The sequence below is a fragment of the Callorhinus ursinus genome, unplaced genomic scaffold, assembly GCF_003265705.2.
Source record: "Callorhinus ursinus isolate GAN/ISIS: 27379988/994484 unplaced genomic scaffold, GSC_fseal_2.0 scaffold5, whole genome shotgun sequence".
Classification (NCBI taxonomy): domain Eukaryota; kingdom Metazoa; phylum Chordata; class Mammalia; order Carnivora; family Otariidae; genus Callorhinus; species Callorhinus ursinus.
In genome coordinates this window covers 29,721,540-29,737,256 of record NW_027397067.1, presented here as the reverse complement: position 1 = coordinate 29,737,256, position 15,717 = coordinate 29,721,540, and the positions used below count along the sequence as shown (strand labels likewise).

The window sequence follows — 15,717 nt, the reverse complement described above, 5'->3', positions numbered from 1 at the left end:
TTTGTGACGTAGCTAAAACAAACTTCTATTCCCATCATTCATAATTTTTCATGAACAAATAGTCTCAGCACGTCTTAAAAAGAAGAAAAAAAGGAATAAAATGTATGACGAACCCTTTCTCAGCCTAGCAAACAAATTCTGACCACATTAATTAGTTGAAGAAACTTAGCTAATTAAGAAATGTATTTTCAATAAATCTTTATATCATGCTTAATATCAATATATTTATGTTGCTTTGACCAAATGTACACTAGTAATTATAATGGTAGCTCATTTCAGGATATTTTTAGGACATATAAGGTCCAGAAATTTTTGAAATTAAATTTCAATTGATAATGGACTTCTGAGTATAAATGTCATATTGTAAAACTCTGGAAGTGGAATGGAAATAAAAAGGAATAATGTAAATTTTTCAACTGTTCATATATTTTTAAATGAATAATGGGTATTAAATAATTATGGTATATAGATTCCATTGGATGGATTTTCTAAGGTATTTTATTTTGTATTGTGAATATTATAACGTGCCAGAAATGACATTCATTACAACAATTTGAACTTACAATGAAAATATCTCAGATGCTGCCCTAAAAATGTATAAAAGGGTACATAGTATTTCAGAATTATTTTGGGGAGGACATTGATCTATTTTTCACCAGTTGATAGTGAAATGAAAAAAAAACTAGAAAAATTTTCATAAAGTTAAATTTGCTCAATTTAAAAGATTATTATATTAAATTATATCCTTTCTCATGGTTTAGACTTAAGATATATTTTGAAATTATGATGTTAATGGACCGTAGCTTTATTTGTAATGTTCTTTTCTTCATTGTTCCCTAAAATGTTTTTAAAAAGTTATTTTTACTAACTCACAAAATTCAAAACCCTGAGAGAACCACTGGTCTAATAGAATGTAAAGAGGAATGTTTATTTTATAAAACAGAATATTCTGAAATTACTGAGGAATGGAGATAGCCAGTTTACTATCTAGGTTAGTGGACATAGCCAACAATCACTTTAAAGACATTTTTTGAGTTTCTGCTATGTACTGAACATCAGGATTTAGTAGATAAATAAGATTGTCCCAACCCCCAAGAAACTCACCTTTCAGTGAGGGAGAGGAATATGTAAATTGATAATTATAATGGTCAAGTATTGATAGAGATATGTAAAATTGCTGTGGAAACATGGAGGATAGAATGACTATTGCTGGTTTTAAAAGTTGAATTGCTAGGGAACATAGATGAAAATAGGAATTTGGCCAAAATAAAAGGATATTTATCCTAAAAGTAAGGCCATTTTGGAGTGCCTGGGTGGCTCGGTTGTTGGGCGTCTGCCTTCGGCTCAGGTCATGGTACCAGGGTCCTGGGATGGAGCCCCAGATCAGTTTCCCTGCTCAGCGGGAAGCCTGCTTCTCCCTCTCCCACTCTCCCTGCTTGTGTTCCTTCTCTCACTGTGTCTCCCTCTGTCAAATAAAGAAAATCTTAAAAAAAAAAAAAAAGGCCATTTTAAGTTCAGTGTGTTTAGACTCTAGGACTGCTCGAGGTGAGATTTGTAAAGAAAGAATGGGGAAACATCAATAAAGAGTTTGTTTTTTATCCTGAAAGTGATGGAAAGACTGAAAGACTTTTTAAGCAGGGAAACGAGTAAATCAGACACTTCTTAATAACATCTAATTCCTAATTATATGCTCATTCAACAATTTCGTCTTTAATTTGGCTTCCTATGTAGATTCACCCACTAGGAAGAAATTCTCTTAGTAAACATAAACAAGGTAGGTTACTCTGCCAGGTAAATGTTCTACTAAAAAATAATGAATTGCCAAACTCTTCTGAATTAGTTTGAGATAGTGTCCAAAATCTAATATATTTTCAATATAGTGAAAAAGCCCAGTTTTGGGATGCTCCAGACTGAGTTGCAGATCTGAGACAATATTACTGAGATCAACGAATTACTTCTACTTCTCGAAGTCCTGCCTGAAAAGCTAGTGGGACTTCTAAAGACTTTCTTGACCGTAACCTAAAGATTGCATATCCAACAGCCTCTCAGGTCTATTGAGAATTCAGTAGTCATGATGAAAATAATTTCATAAAAGATGATAATGATAATTTAAAAATCCTTGATGCATCTTCCAGAAATGAAGATGAAGCTCTTCCAAGTATATTCATGATCAGCCAACATAAAATTTGCCTCAACCTTTGAGATATTACTCCTGCGACAAGAACCATAAAGAGTGGCTGTGCCATCATGACTCTATTTTCAAAAGGAGTGGACCAGACAGTGTGGGTGGAGAAAGAAAAAAATTCATAAGCACTTTCGGATAAACTGCTCAAAGTAGTTGCACTACTGACAAGGGCTCAGCATAGGCTTCTGCATGGACGAGGACAGTTGACATGACTGAGGTAAGTTGTTTTCTTTTTGGTGAAATGAGAATCAATTCATTCATTTTGACTTGATAAGTTTTTTGACTGCTCTGAGATCTATTCCCCCCGGCCAGTCACAGTCGATGTTGTACTGTGCAAAGGTATTATGCCTCACTGGTCAGTGGAACCAGTAGGCTCACTGGTTTGAGCCTACTTTTTTTCTTCTGTTTAAGTAACCTGACCTAACAACCGTGGGATTCTGTTGTTGACTCTTATATATTTCAGGATTTTCGGGTTTGCTTAAGAGACACAAATGATCAATTCATGATTCAGAGACTTCTTCCTGCTCATGTGCTCAGTGTCACATTAGTTAATACACACGTGTGCAAAGCTATCCACAAGTGATGGGCTTATTGTTTTACCGTAGAGGACTTCAGTTTTCATTTTTCCAGACTTGGGAAAATTACCGAGTATATCTAGACCCTGGTTTTCTCATTTCTAAAATGGAGCTAATAATAGAAAGGTAGTAACCTTCTAAGTCTGTTGTGAAAATTCAATGAAATTATACATGTAAAGCACTTAGCTCAGTGCCTGGCAAATATAAGCCAACAAATTAATTTATTCAGTTCTTCAAACACTACATGCAGGTAGTAGAGATAAGTACTAGAGATAAAATAGTGAGCAAGAATAGACAGTTCTTGCTCTCGTGATGCTTACAGTCTCATGGAGGAGGTTGACAATCAAATAATCACAAAAACAAATGTAAAGAAGAAGAGAGGGAAGAAGGAGAAAAAACGTGGTTTTGGAGCTTATAACAGAAGGATAAGACTTGGCTTTTGAGGGTGATTTTCAAACCTGAAAGTTCTCTGGGAAGGTGGCATCTGAAGGATGATGAAGAGTTAACTGGGTGACATGGAGAAGAGAGACGGCTTTCCAGCCTGTGTGGAGGCCTGCAGAAGAACGGGTCAGCTCAGGTTTGAATGACAGGAAGCAAGCACCAGTGGCCAGAGCAGCTGAGGGGGAGGGAGCAGGATGTGAGAAAAGGCGGGTTTGAGAAGAAGTGGATGTGATCCATTGAATAGCAGTTTTAAATTTATATTTTTGATAAGAGCAATGGGAAACTGCTAAAGGACTTTTGAATTCAGTAGTAAGAAGGGACAGCATGAAGTACCATGAACAGATTTGGGTTTTCAGATCATCTCGGCTGCAGGTAACAGATACGATGAGGACCAGAGGAAATAGAGGTTTATAAGAGATGATGAAAACTTGGACTAGATTAATAATGGTAAAGGTGGACAGAACTGCACAAATTTAAGAGAGAATCTGGGAGGGAAAGTTTATATAAATTGGTGAGGGATTGAATATGGAGATTAAAAAAGAGCAAAGTGTGGACTCTTAAGTGTCCGACAGCAGTCACTAAAACAGGTAACATCAGAAGAGCAAAGTTTGGGGGTAAAGTTATGAAATCATGTTTGGAAATTTCATTTTGAGTTTCTTTTGAGATATTTGTGAGCATGTTAAGTAGGCTACAGCTCATAGCTTATATGTCTCATAAATATATGTGTATACACACATGCACATACATATATGTCATCTGTGGACAGGTGGTGACTTTTTCACCTGTAAAATGGGCACACTAATCCTGCCTCACAGGAGTGATGTAAGAAATGAGTTGGAGAGGATGCACATAAAGTGCCTAAGTATGTATCCATAATTGTGCCAGGCCTAGAGATGGAAGAAAGGGCACTGGGCCCAGTAGTGGCAAAGTGATATGGAAATGTCTGAAGAAATGATGCAAGGAGTGTCAGATAAGCAGCAGCTGGAATCAAGTGTGTAAACACAAGAGTCTGGTATATACCACTTTTGAAGGTTGATCTCTAGATTCTGTCAGCAAGCTACCTAGATGTTTTCTAAATGAGCAATTACTGAATCTGAAGTCTGGAAAGGCTCTTACTAATACAAACAATGACATTAAAGTATTCAAGGCAAGTTTTCATGGAAATTCATGAGCATTTATTGAGGGTCACTAGTCCAGTGTGGTAAGGTCAGTGAAAAATTTCTGGAACTGAAGAGTAGAAGTTGAACACAAAAAGAAGGGGGAAGGTGTGTTCTAGGAGGAGTGAAGAGTACCAAGACTCACAGATCTGTAAAAGCACAGTAGGATGAAAGGAGTGAAATTATCTTGGAATTAATAACATTTGGGGAATGACAAGGGATGATATTGGATAGGTTAAGGGACCAAATGATGGAAAGCAAATAAATGATGGGATCTATCAGAAAATTGTAAGCAGGGAAATGATTGGACTTGCTTATAGATAGAAAGGTTCAGACCATCATATAGACGAGAGAATGGAATTCAAGACTGAGAGACAGAGTTATCAGTTACGATGCTATTGCAGTAGAACAGGTAAAGGATAGAAGCTTGATGTCCAGGAGGCATTTGGAAAGTAGTCTGGATTGGACATATATATAGTATATATACTATATTAAACTATACTATAGTATACTATACACACACCATACTATACCAGAGTACATACTGTATATACTATGTACTGTAGGATACTATATACTGTATATATACTATTTATACACTATAATATATATTATATATAAATATCCCCAAACATATATGTGGTTGGGGATTATCAGTTATAATAGGTAATTTAAATCAGTGTAAATGAAATAAATTAAGGACAAAGTGAAAAGAGAAAAAATTTAAAAATGACCCTGTGAAACAGTATCATTTAAGGAACAGGTGTAATAAGAGGATCCTGAGGTCTCTTATCCACTAATCCTCATTCTTAAAAGTTCTTCCTTATGTCTAACTTAGATATTTCATGCTGTAATCAAAGTCTATTTCTTCTGTCCCCTCTCCAGTTGAGATAGAAAGCAACTGTTCATCATCTGGTATATAACAACCCTTCCTATGCTTGAATACTGTTATTAAGAAACCTGGTAGTCTTCTCTAACTTAGGCTAAATAATTTCTAGCTCCCATTTTCCTAACCCTTTAATCATCTCTGTGACTCTCTGTTGAATCCCTTCCACTTTCTCCACATCCCTCTAACTTGTGGAGTCCGTTGCTGGACGTTGGACTTTTGAGATTCATTTTGAGGATCATGGAAGAATTTTCTTAAATTTTTTATATGGTAACTTCATGCATCCCAGTGCTATGCTTGGATTTGCTCCATGTCCAATACAGGATCTCTAGTAAACCAGTTATTTTGGCTCTTTATGCCTAACTGGCTAAATTTTTGTATTTATTGTTAACATTAAATCTCTCTTAATTGTGACATTTTGAAGAGATCATTCTCAGTATGGTGACTGAATGAAATACGTTTCCCCCCCCCATTGGAAATATTTATCTGTATTTAGACTTCATAAAATTTACAGCTGAAAAAGCAGAGTCAAATACCTGTATTTTGAGTGAAATACGTTTATCTGCCCTGGTCTCAGTTTGGGTAGGAGGTAGAAGCTTTGTACTCCCATGTACTTGCATAGGATGACATAGATTAAGCATGTGTTCTTTCCCATCTCCCCTTTCTTGTTTATTTATTTATTTTTAAAGATCTTATTTATTAGAGAGCAAGCACTAGCAGGGGAGAGTGGCATGCAGAGGGAGAAGCAGACTCCCCACAGAGTAGGAAGCCTGATGCGGGGCTCGATCCCAGGACCCCGGGATCACGACCCGAGCCGAAGGCAGATCCCCAACCAACTGAGCCACCTGGGTGCCCCTCCCCTTTCTTGTTTAAATTGTACAATCAGATTAAAGTGTGAATGTGAAGGAACCTCACTTATTCCACATATCTGTCCCCCATACTCCACTGTGAGCTCTTTAAAGGAGGAACGTAATTCTGGTTATCTTTATATTCTCAGTTCACTTTTTTATCTCAAGGAAAATTACATGATGCCTGCCTTAAATCAAGTGTGGAAAAGGAAGGTCTTGACCAGCAATGGCAGTCAAGTTCCATCTTGCTTGTCAGCTCCAGTTAATTGGTAGCAATTTAATTATTGCTGAGCAATGTGATTAGAAGGATTCCACAGCAGACTCCTAGATCATCAAAAAATGTTGTGGCAAATTAGAACTGTCAAAAATTAGAACTCTGAATTGCCATAGCAATTGTTTACCTTGGTTGGACATGGGACATAGGAGAGGAGGCATAGGTAGTCCATATTTGCTGTTAAAAAAAAAACAGGAGTTATGCCTTCATTCCTATACACTGCCTTGTTCCTATACAAGTAAAGGACTACTGCTATGAGAAAGAAAATAGCACTTTGTTCAGTTTATAGATCATAGTGAAAACAACAGAAGATCTCAGAGGTCACGGCCCTACTTAAAAAAAAATTATCCACCCGCTCATTTTGCCCAATTGCATAAGGTCTATCTTTAGTAGCTCTTGGACATTGTGTCAGTGCTAATCTGCATGGTTGCCACACATGATTCTGAAATGTCATTATAAGAGTTTTATTCATGGTTCTTTCCTTGAAGCTGCTCAGGAAATAGTTTTGATTTAACTTAAAAGTCAACAAAAGTAATAGTTTTTTTTTTTTTTAAAGATTTTTATTTATTTGTCAGAGAGAGAGAGCACAAGCAGGGGGAGCAGCAGAGGGAGAGGGAGAAGCAGGCTCCTCAACTGAGCAGGGAGCCTGATGCGGGGCTCGATCCCAGGACCCTGGGATCATGACCTGAGCCGAAGGCGCTTAACGACTGAGCCACCCAGGCATCCCATCAACAAAAGTAATAGTTTTTTTAACTAATCAAAGAACTCAGCTACTACTTTAAAAGTTCCACAAGAAATCTTATGGTACTACTGCTAATTATTACTTTGATAGCATATTGTCAAATGATGTATTAATAGACAAAGAATTGAATCACTAAAAATTTAGTAATATCTTTGCCAGACAGGTAGAGTTTGATTAAAAAAAAAAACTGAACTAAGAACAAACTGAAGAGTTAGTGTGTTGGAGGGTATCGTTGAGCCCCTGGAATGTAAGAAATAGCCCTAATTTTAGATATTTTGTTTGCTTGTCTTTGTCCCTGTTCTGCACTTCTTCACTCAACATGAACATCCGTGTCTAGACTCAGAAGACAACCTCAAAGATACACAAATTAATGATGAATCAAGTAGATTGATCCAGTCATGGTAGGCATTGGAGCTAAAGTCTACAGTTAATCGTGGAGATAAGCACTCTAAAAGAATAACTTCACAGTGCATTGAGAGGGAAAAATTCTCTACAGTCTTTCTGAGTTGCTTGACCCATTGACATGATTTTAACTATCACTTGGTAATGGCAGCAAGTCTACAGCTGTACCCCAAAACTTTCTGCAGAGCTGCTGATTGGCTGCTACATCAGTGTTTCAGTTACACCTCAGACTCAACAAAGCTAAAAGTACTGGTCATCAATTCCTCTGAAGACTACTCCTGTATTCTCTATTGTACTTGGTATGGTGCTATGCTTCATAACTGTCTTTGACTCTTCCGTTTTCTGTATGTCCCACATTCAATCAATCACCGGCTCTTACACATTTTATCTTCTAATTAGTTATTGAATCCTTTTCCTACTCCCCACGTCTCCTGTCACTGTCCTAGTTTAGGCTCTCATCTTTTTTCATCCTGAATACTACATCCTCTTAACTAGTCTTCTAGTCTCTCGTCTGGCCCTGTCATTATCTTACCCTTTTGTCTCCCTATTTAAACATTTCAGTGAATCATCATTGCTTATGAGATAAAGTTCAAGCTCCTTAACGTGGAATTCAATAATTCTATGATCTGGCCTCCATCCGACGTTCTGTTTTAATCTCTTATCATTTCCCTCCACTTATCTTTCACTTTGCTGTCTAACAGTCGTGCTATTTCTATCTGGAACACCTTCCTTTCTACCCTCTTTCTCATCATTTGATTAATTACTAGTTATTATTTAATGAAACCTACCTCAGTTGTCATCTCTTCCTAGAAAGTGTTTTCTACCTACCTACACACACACACACCCCTTTGTGCCTTTGTTAATACCCAGGACCCCTACCTATCTTTGCCCTTACCACATTATATTAACATGCCTAGGTATGGATTTGTCTGTACCACCACACTATGAATTCTCTAAAGGAACATCATGTCGTATTTACTTTTGTATCCATAACAGACTAACATAGTGTCTTACACTGGCAATCTTTCTATAGATGTTGATTGAAAAAATGACAGTGTATCATTATTAGTGCATGCAGCAGAACACAATTAGAAGCAGTATATCATCAACTTGAATTTGCAACAGATTATATTGATATGGAGAATATAAAATAAAGTGACTAAGCAAGGATAATAAGTCTTGTTTGTATTTTAAATCCCCTAGAAATCACTGAAACCTATAATTCAAATGAATATAGCAAATATGAATAATTATTCATCTTTAATGCCAAATTATCATAAATGACTAAGTAATATATTTAAAGGTTGCTAACCAAATCAGAACTATTAAATAACACACTTCTAAATGAAAGTATTTAAACCAAAAAACCCCATTTTCCTGGAGAAGTACAAGCCGCTCTTACAAGGGAAATCTGCAAAAATATATTAGTGTTTTTTAAATTAATTAATTAAAATTTTTTTGAGAAAGCCTAAGAAATTTTATTTGAATACACATGCATTACTGTTATTCAAAGCACAGGACAATTAGAATCATCAGTATTGGGTGCCTGGGTGGCTCAGTTGGTTAAGCGACTGCCTTCGGCTCAGGTCATGATCCCGGAGCCCTGGGATCAAGTCCCACATTGGACTCCTGGCTCAGTGGGGAGCCTACTTCTCCCTCTGACCCTCTCCCCTCTCATGTTGTTTCTCTCTCTCTCTCAAATAAATAAATAAAATCTTAAAAAATCATCAGTATTACAAAATTAAAAAGAAGGGCTTGTTATGCCCTATTCTTTCCTTCATTGCTAGTCTTCAATAAAATACATCATTTGAGTTCTAAAAGTATATATTTTTTCCTCCCAGTAATTCTATTTACATTTTGAATGAAAAATTTTAAATATAGTCATAATATTTTTATTTTCCCTGCATTATCTCCTAGGCCTCCCCCCCCCCACAAAAAAGAACCAAGATTCTAAAATAAAATGAACAATTTTATTTGATTTTATGAACAATTTCTTGTTTATGGGGATCTTGGAATCCAGGCCTTCCCTTGCCTGGTTAACTTTCCCTGTTTATTCCCCCGGTTAATTATTTTCCCTGACAGCATGTTTTATGGTTGCGTGTGTTTGTTAAATTGTCTACAAATGTACTTGTGCAACAGGTTTATTGAAAAATATTAAATATTACAAGACAACTATAATTTTTTTTAAAAGACAAGTGCAATTTTAAGGTCAATTAAGTTTCAGTTTTGAAACTGTTACTGATATTTTTGTTTTTAAAAAGGAAATCATGAAAATACTTCTTTGCTTATTTTGGAGTACCTGGTGAATTTTAACAATTCATTCTTTGAATGTTTTGGTTATTGTGCATTCTGTTTTTGCTAGAAAATAAGTTCTTCATATTTTGCTCACAGAAAATTATGCAAGCATATGACCATGACTAAAATATCTATCTGCCCAGTCTTCAGTTGATTAGTAGGGATGTTGGATGAACGTTAGTGCCTTCAGAGATTTCAGTGAGAAGATACTAAGAAGTTGGAGGGGTCACGGTTGCTCTGTTAGAGCTCTTTATCATCCCATTTAATTTTTACCATAGATAAATTTAAAATGAGATCATTTAATATAAAATTGAATTTTCATGTCTAAGGGACAATCTGAGTCAAAAGTGCCTCTTTCTTGAACTCATATGAAACAAACAAGATGTTCTCTGTCTTCTGAAATATGTGCAATTATGCCTTTTGTGCTTCTTTCTAAAGGACCTGTGCCTACTTTCTGAAACGTATCAGTGTTTTAACACTCATTCTCTTTTCAGTTCGATAAAGTAAAAAATCTTTAGGGAATGAAGAATTTCATATAAGTGTATTTTTTTAATTAACTTTTACAGTCGGAATAATAGTTCCATGCCTATCAAAGGTATTTTTTTCTCTTTAAATTTTTTTATTGTTATGCTAATCACCATACATTACATCATTAGTTTTTGATGTAGTGTTCCATGATTTGTTGTTTGTGCATAACACCCAGTGCTCCACGCAGAATGTGCCCTCTTTAATACCCATCACCAGGCTAACCCATCCCCCCACCCCTCAAAGGTTCTTAATAGATATGTGTTGAATGAGTAAACAAAGCAACCAATCAATGACATGGAAAGGATGACGTGGTTTAAAATTTTCTGTGTCATCTTTTAAATATGTTATTGTGGACATCTACTGTTTTGTGTACCCTGTGATTGTTCTTCTTGGATAGCCCCTCCCTTGATTCCTAACAGAGCTGCCAAGTTCCCATGTGACACTGCTGGATAGAGTGGTGCGCACTTGAAACAAGCTGGACCAATAAATCCCAGGCTTTTTGAACTTTTGATCTAGAAAATAACGTCAGTCACTTTCTAATGGTTGAAATTATGAGACATAAAGTCTGGCTGGTGTTAATGGTAGCTTCGTAGTCTGAAATGTGGGCTCGGAACTTAAGGAAGTTTCCCATGGCCAAAGGTGGGAAAATATGGGCATCAATAAAAATAGGAAATGCAATGCATTGAAACAATCAAATACGTTAGAATCTATGAGTTCGTAACACTACCAAAAAATACTAATTGCGTACTTTTGCTAGGGAATCAACTCATCATTTTGAACACTGGTTAATAAAGGAAAAGAATTGAGGATTTATGTTGCCTTCCTTAAATTTGCTATACATTAAGATAGTTAAATAGTTAATGAAGAAAATTTTAATCTATAAAACTATTCCAGCTCATAAACAGAGAAGGAATGATAGAACAGATTACACTCAACTGCAGGCCCCATAATGGGCTATGCAATACAATATCCACTAGCCATCCATGGTTATTGAGTGCTTGAAATGGGGCTGGTCCAGGGCGCCTGGGTGGCTCAGTTGGTTAAGCGACTGCCTTCGGCTCAGGTCATGATCCTGGAGTCCCGGGATCAAGTCCCGGGATCGAGTCCCGCATCAGGCTCCCTGCTCGGCAGGGAGTCTGCTTCTCCCTCTGACCCTCTTCCCTCTCATGCTCTCTATCTCTCATTCTCTCTCTCTCAAATAAATAAATAAAATCTTTAAAAAAAAAAAGAAATGAGGCTGGTCCAAAGTGATATGTGTTATAAGCAGTGGTGTGCTGGTAAATGTTTAATAACTGGCTCTCTGAGATGGAAAAAAAAAATCTGCTTTGTGATATTTGCTGTAGTATAAATACTACCACCACAGCCAATTTTTAGGTACCAGTGGGATGTCCTGAGTGTAGAGTTGGGATGAGATGCTTAGAATCAGCTTTCATGGGCCAGTGCAAGCAGGTTCTAATGCCTACCAGCTATGAGTGGAAAAAATACACAGGACTTTGAAAAATTAGTATGATAATAAGAATATAAAATATCTCAGTCATTTTAGTAAGTGTTGAAATGATAATATTTTGGATATATTGAGTTAAATATATTATTAAATTATTTTCACTTTTTAAAAATAGGGGTACTATAACATTTAAAATTACACATGTAGCTCATATTATATTTATCTTGGGCCGTGCTGCTGTGGACAGTGATCATTACTAACTGCCAACATATCAGATAGATAGATAACCAGTTATGATGTGACTCCTGATGGAAGTATATAACACCACCAATGAAGTAGTCTTTTTAAAGAACCAACCCTGTACAAGATCAATCCTTTAAGATATCATTACTCAGTTAATAGGAAATACAGAAGGCAAAAGTACGTTACATGACACCATAGGGCTATGGTCAGCAAAGTCAGAATGTAGGATATACTGTAGAATCCAGTTTCTTCAACAAATATGTACATTACAAAGGAGGGAAAGAGAAATGGAGGGAGAACCTATACAGTAAAAGAGACTTAAGAAACTATCAACTGGGGGCGCCTGGGTGGCTCAGATGGTTAAGCGTCTGCCTTCGGCTCAGGTCGTGATCCCAGGGTCCTGGGATCAAGCCCCACGTTGGGCTCCATGCTCAGCGGGGTTTCTGCTTCTCCCTCTCCCTCTGCCTCTCTCCCTGCTCATGCTCTCTCTCTCCCTCTGTATCTCTGTGTCTCAAATGAATAAATAAAATCTAAAAAAAAAACAACTATCAACTGATTATAATTTGTAGACCTTACTGGAGACTTCAGTTAAACAAACATACTGTATGAAAAAGCCCTATTATGAAATTTATGGGACAACTGGAAATTTGAACACTGGATAGTTGATGATATATAGGTTTCGTTTTTAATAGTTTAGGTGTAATAATGGCATTTTTATCATATTTTTAAAAAATCCTTATTATTTTAGAGATAAATACTAAAATATTTATGGATCAAATGATACCATGTCTAGAATTGCTTCAAAATAATATGGGAGAGGATAAATGAGTGGGGCTATATATGAAACAAGATTAGTCATGATTATTGTTGAAGCTTATCAAGGGTAATACGTCAACTGTCACATGTTTAAAATTTATCATAATCAAGTTTTTAGGAATTTGTAAACTAGTTAGGTATAAATGTATTTTCATCTTTTGTGTATATTTGAGCATTAGATCTCCTAGATACAGGAAAGTATTTGAGTGCTTAGAAGTATGAGAATCCTTTGTCATTTACAAGGGATGTAATAGGTATCATGTACTATCCCACTATATTTTTTTTAGAACAATAAGATTATTCTTGGTGATTTTCACCAACAGTTATTTCTGAATTCCTATCTTACTTTAGTTCTCTAAGTCTTATGCCATATGTCAATTTCTACCTCAAATATAACTATTTAGGTCTTATCTAATAAAGTGTAGGCTCTTAAAAAAGAGAGAGAGACTTAAGCGATAAGGCAATCAAATGTGATGTTTGGGTACCATTTTGATCCCAATGCAAACTATTCACCTATAGAAAAAAAAAGTTGTGAAACAACTAGAAATGTTATCATTGACTGGATATTTATGATGTTAAGAAAGTGTTGCTATGGGCACCTGGGTGGCTCAGTTGTTAAGTGTCTGCCTTCGGCTCAGGTCATGATTCCAGGGTCCTGGGATCCAGCCCCGCATCGGGCTCCCTGCTCCGTGGGAAGCCTGCTTCTCCCTCTCCCACTCCCCCTTCTGTGTTCCCTCTCTCACTATGTCTCTCTCTGTCAAATAAATAAATACAATCTTTAAAAAAAAAAAAGTTTTGCTAATTGTTAAGTCTAATATTGATGTTGCTGTTATATTAAAAGTTCTCTTTCAGAGATATGCACTGAAATAATTATGGATGAAATTAAATTACAGGATTTGCTTCAAAATAATCCAGTACCCATGGGGAGTTATTGGCAGGGGTATATATGAAACCAAAGTGAGCATAAGTTGATGATTGTTATAGCTGTGTGTGTGTGTGTGTGTCCTAGATTGTCATAGCTCGATTAGTCCATGCATGGGATTAATTGTGCTAGTCTTTCCACTTTTGTGTATCTTTAAACTACTCCACAATATTAAGTTAATGGACTCTGGCAATTGACTGCTTAGGTTTGAATCCTTTATGTGCCACTTAAGCTTATGACCCTAAACAACTTACTTAGGGTCATCATCCTCATCCATCAAATGGAAATGTTACTTGTTTTTTTTAAATTTTTAAGATTTTATTTATTCATTTGAGACACACAGATAGAGAGAGAGAGAGAGAAAGCATGAGCAGGGAGAGAGGCAGTGGGAGAGGGAGAAGCAGGCTCCCCGCTGAGCCAGGAGCCCGATGTGGGGCTTGATCCCAGGACCCCGGGATCATGACCTGAGCCGAAGGCAGACGCTTAACCATCTGAGCCACCCAGGCGCCCCTGGAAATGTTACTTGTATCTACTTCAAAAGTGATGAAAATTAAAGTAATTAATATAAAAGAAAGGAAGGAAGTAGATGTATAAAGGCACAGAGACTTGAGACAGTGGGAACTGATGTAATTCAAGTCCCTGTGTCCAATCCCCCAAGCCCATGTTACTCTCTTTAGGTCCCATCAAACACTCCAGAATCCCCCTAATCAGTTCCCTTCTTTGTTCAAACAGATTCAAATGTGTGTCTCTGTCTCTTGTAGCTAAAACAATGCCGGCTAATAGGTAAACATACACTTCCGCTCTAATATCCAATGAATTTGAAGTTTGTTGTGTGTGGGCTGGGAGCAGCCTGTCTTTGATTGGTTACTTTTCTGGAGTTGCTACTTGGGCTTCAGGATAGTAGCCTCTCAGTTTGGGTAAGGTATTTGATGTTTAGCTGAGAACTTCCTTTGTTATCTAGTTTGTTTGATTGAGTGAGTGTTAATCTTAAGAAGCTTAACTTGACTGCTCTAAAATGTTATCTATATATCTATCTATCTATCTATCTACCTATCTATCTATCTATCTATCTATCGTCTATTTTTAAATGTGTCCTTCAACAAATGTTTGTTGAGGGTTTTCTAGTGCCGGTAGAAACTGGAGGAGATAGCAGTGAAGAAGATCAGATGGTCTGTACTTCAACTTCACGCATCTTATACTTCAGGAAGTGTATGATTTAGGAGTGCATCTGACTGCACTAGCAGAAAATTTTCCTGAGCATGGAGATAGCTCCGGGTCTCACATAAAGTGAAGTTCACAGGGGTAGGCAGAGCAGGGCCAGAATTAGGTTGAAATGAGTGGAGGCACTTACTTCAGGTGCAAAATTTGAGGGGCTGCCAAAGCACTTGGTAATCAAGATGAATAATGGTTTACTGTCATTAGGGGGGAGGGGGGTGCCCAAAGGTTATTTATTGATAGGATCAGTTCAAAGACAAATTTCAAAGCTTAATATTTGAACTTCACTGCATGTCGTGACCTCTAATTTCATTTAAATTAAAAGATTTAAGATGGCTTTGGTTCTTTCAGGAGTTGTATGTCTGAAATAATAGTACTTTGTTTTTCAAAATTCTGTAGAGCCAGTTAACTTCTGGAGTATCATGATTTATTGGGGTATATGAAGAAATTGAGACCATTTTTATCTCTATTTATTTTATTTATACAATCAATTAATGTAGATATTTGCAATATTTTATGATTATAGTTTATGGGACTATTTACTAAAAATTTATTTTTACTCATAGGCATGAAAAAACAAAAAAAGTTAGATCAGGGACCTGCAACTAGAAACAATCTGGCCCCTACCCCACTCTCCCTGGGAGGGACAGAGTCCCGTAGCTTTAGGGTCCCCTCCAAAAAAGAAAAAATTCACAGGCATCACTGTTTTCAGCCAATGAGTTTCAAACCTTCCCTTATCACAGT

General features: G+C 36.7%; 2 long non-coding RNA genes across 8 annotated transcripts in view; one reads left to right on the top strand and one right to left on the bottom strand.

Moving 5' to 3' along the window:
* Positions 1-15,717, bottom strand: part of LOC141372736 (uncharacterized) — an 823,585-nt gene that overhangs the window by 630,369 nt on the left and 177,499 nt on the right. The gene's annotated exons all lie outside the window — the stretch shown is intronic.
* LOC112823178 (uncharacterized) overlaps positions 1-15,717 on the top strand; it is a 166,191-nt gene that overhangs the window by 9,487 nt on the left and 140,987 nt on the right. For all 7 annotated transcript variants that reach the window (XR_012378241.1, XR_012378240.1, XR_012378243.1 and 4 more), the window contains exon 3: positions 2,136-2,402. This is a non-coding gene — a long non-coding RNA (uncharacterized lncRNA). The remainder of the gene's footprint in view (positions 1-2,135; positions 2,403-15,717) is intronic.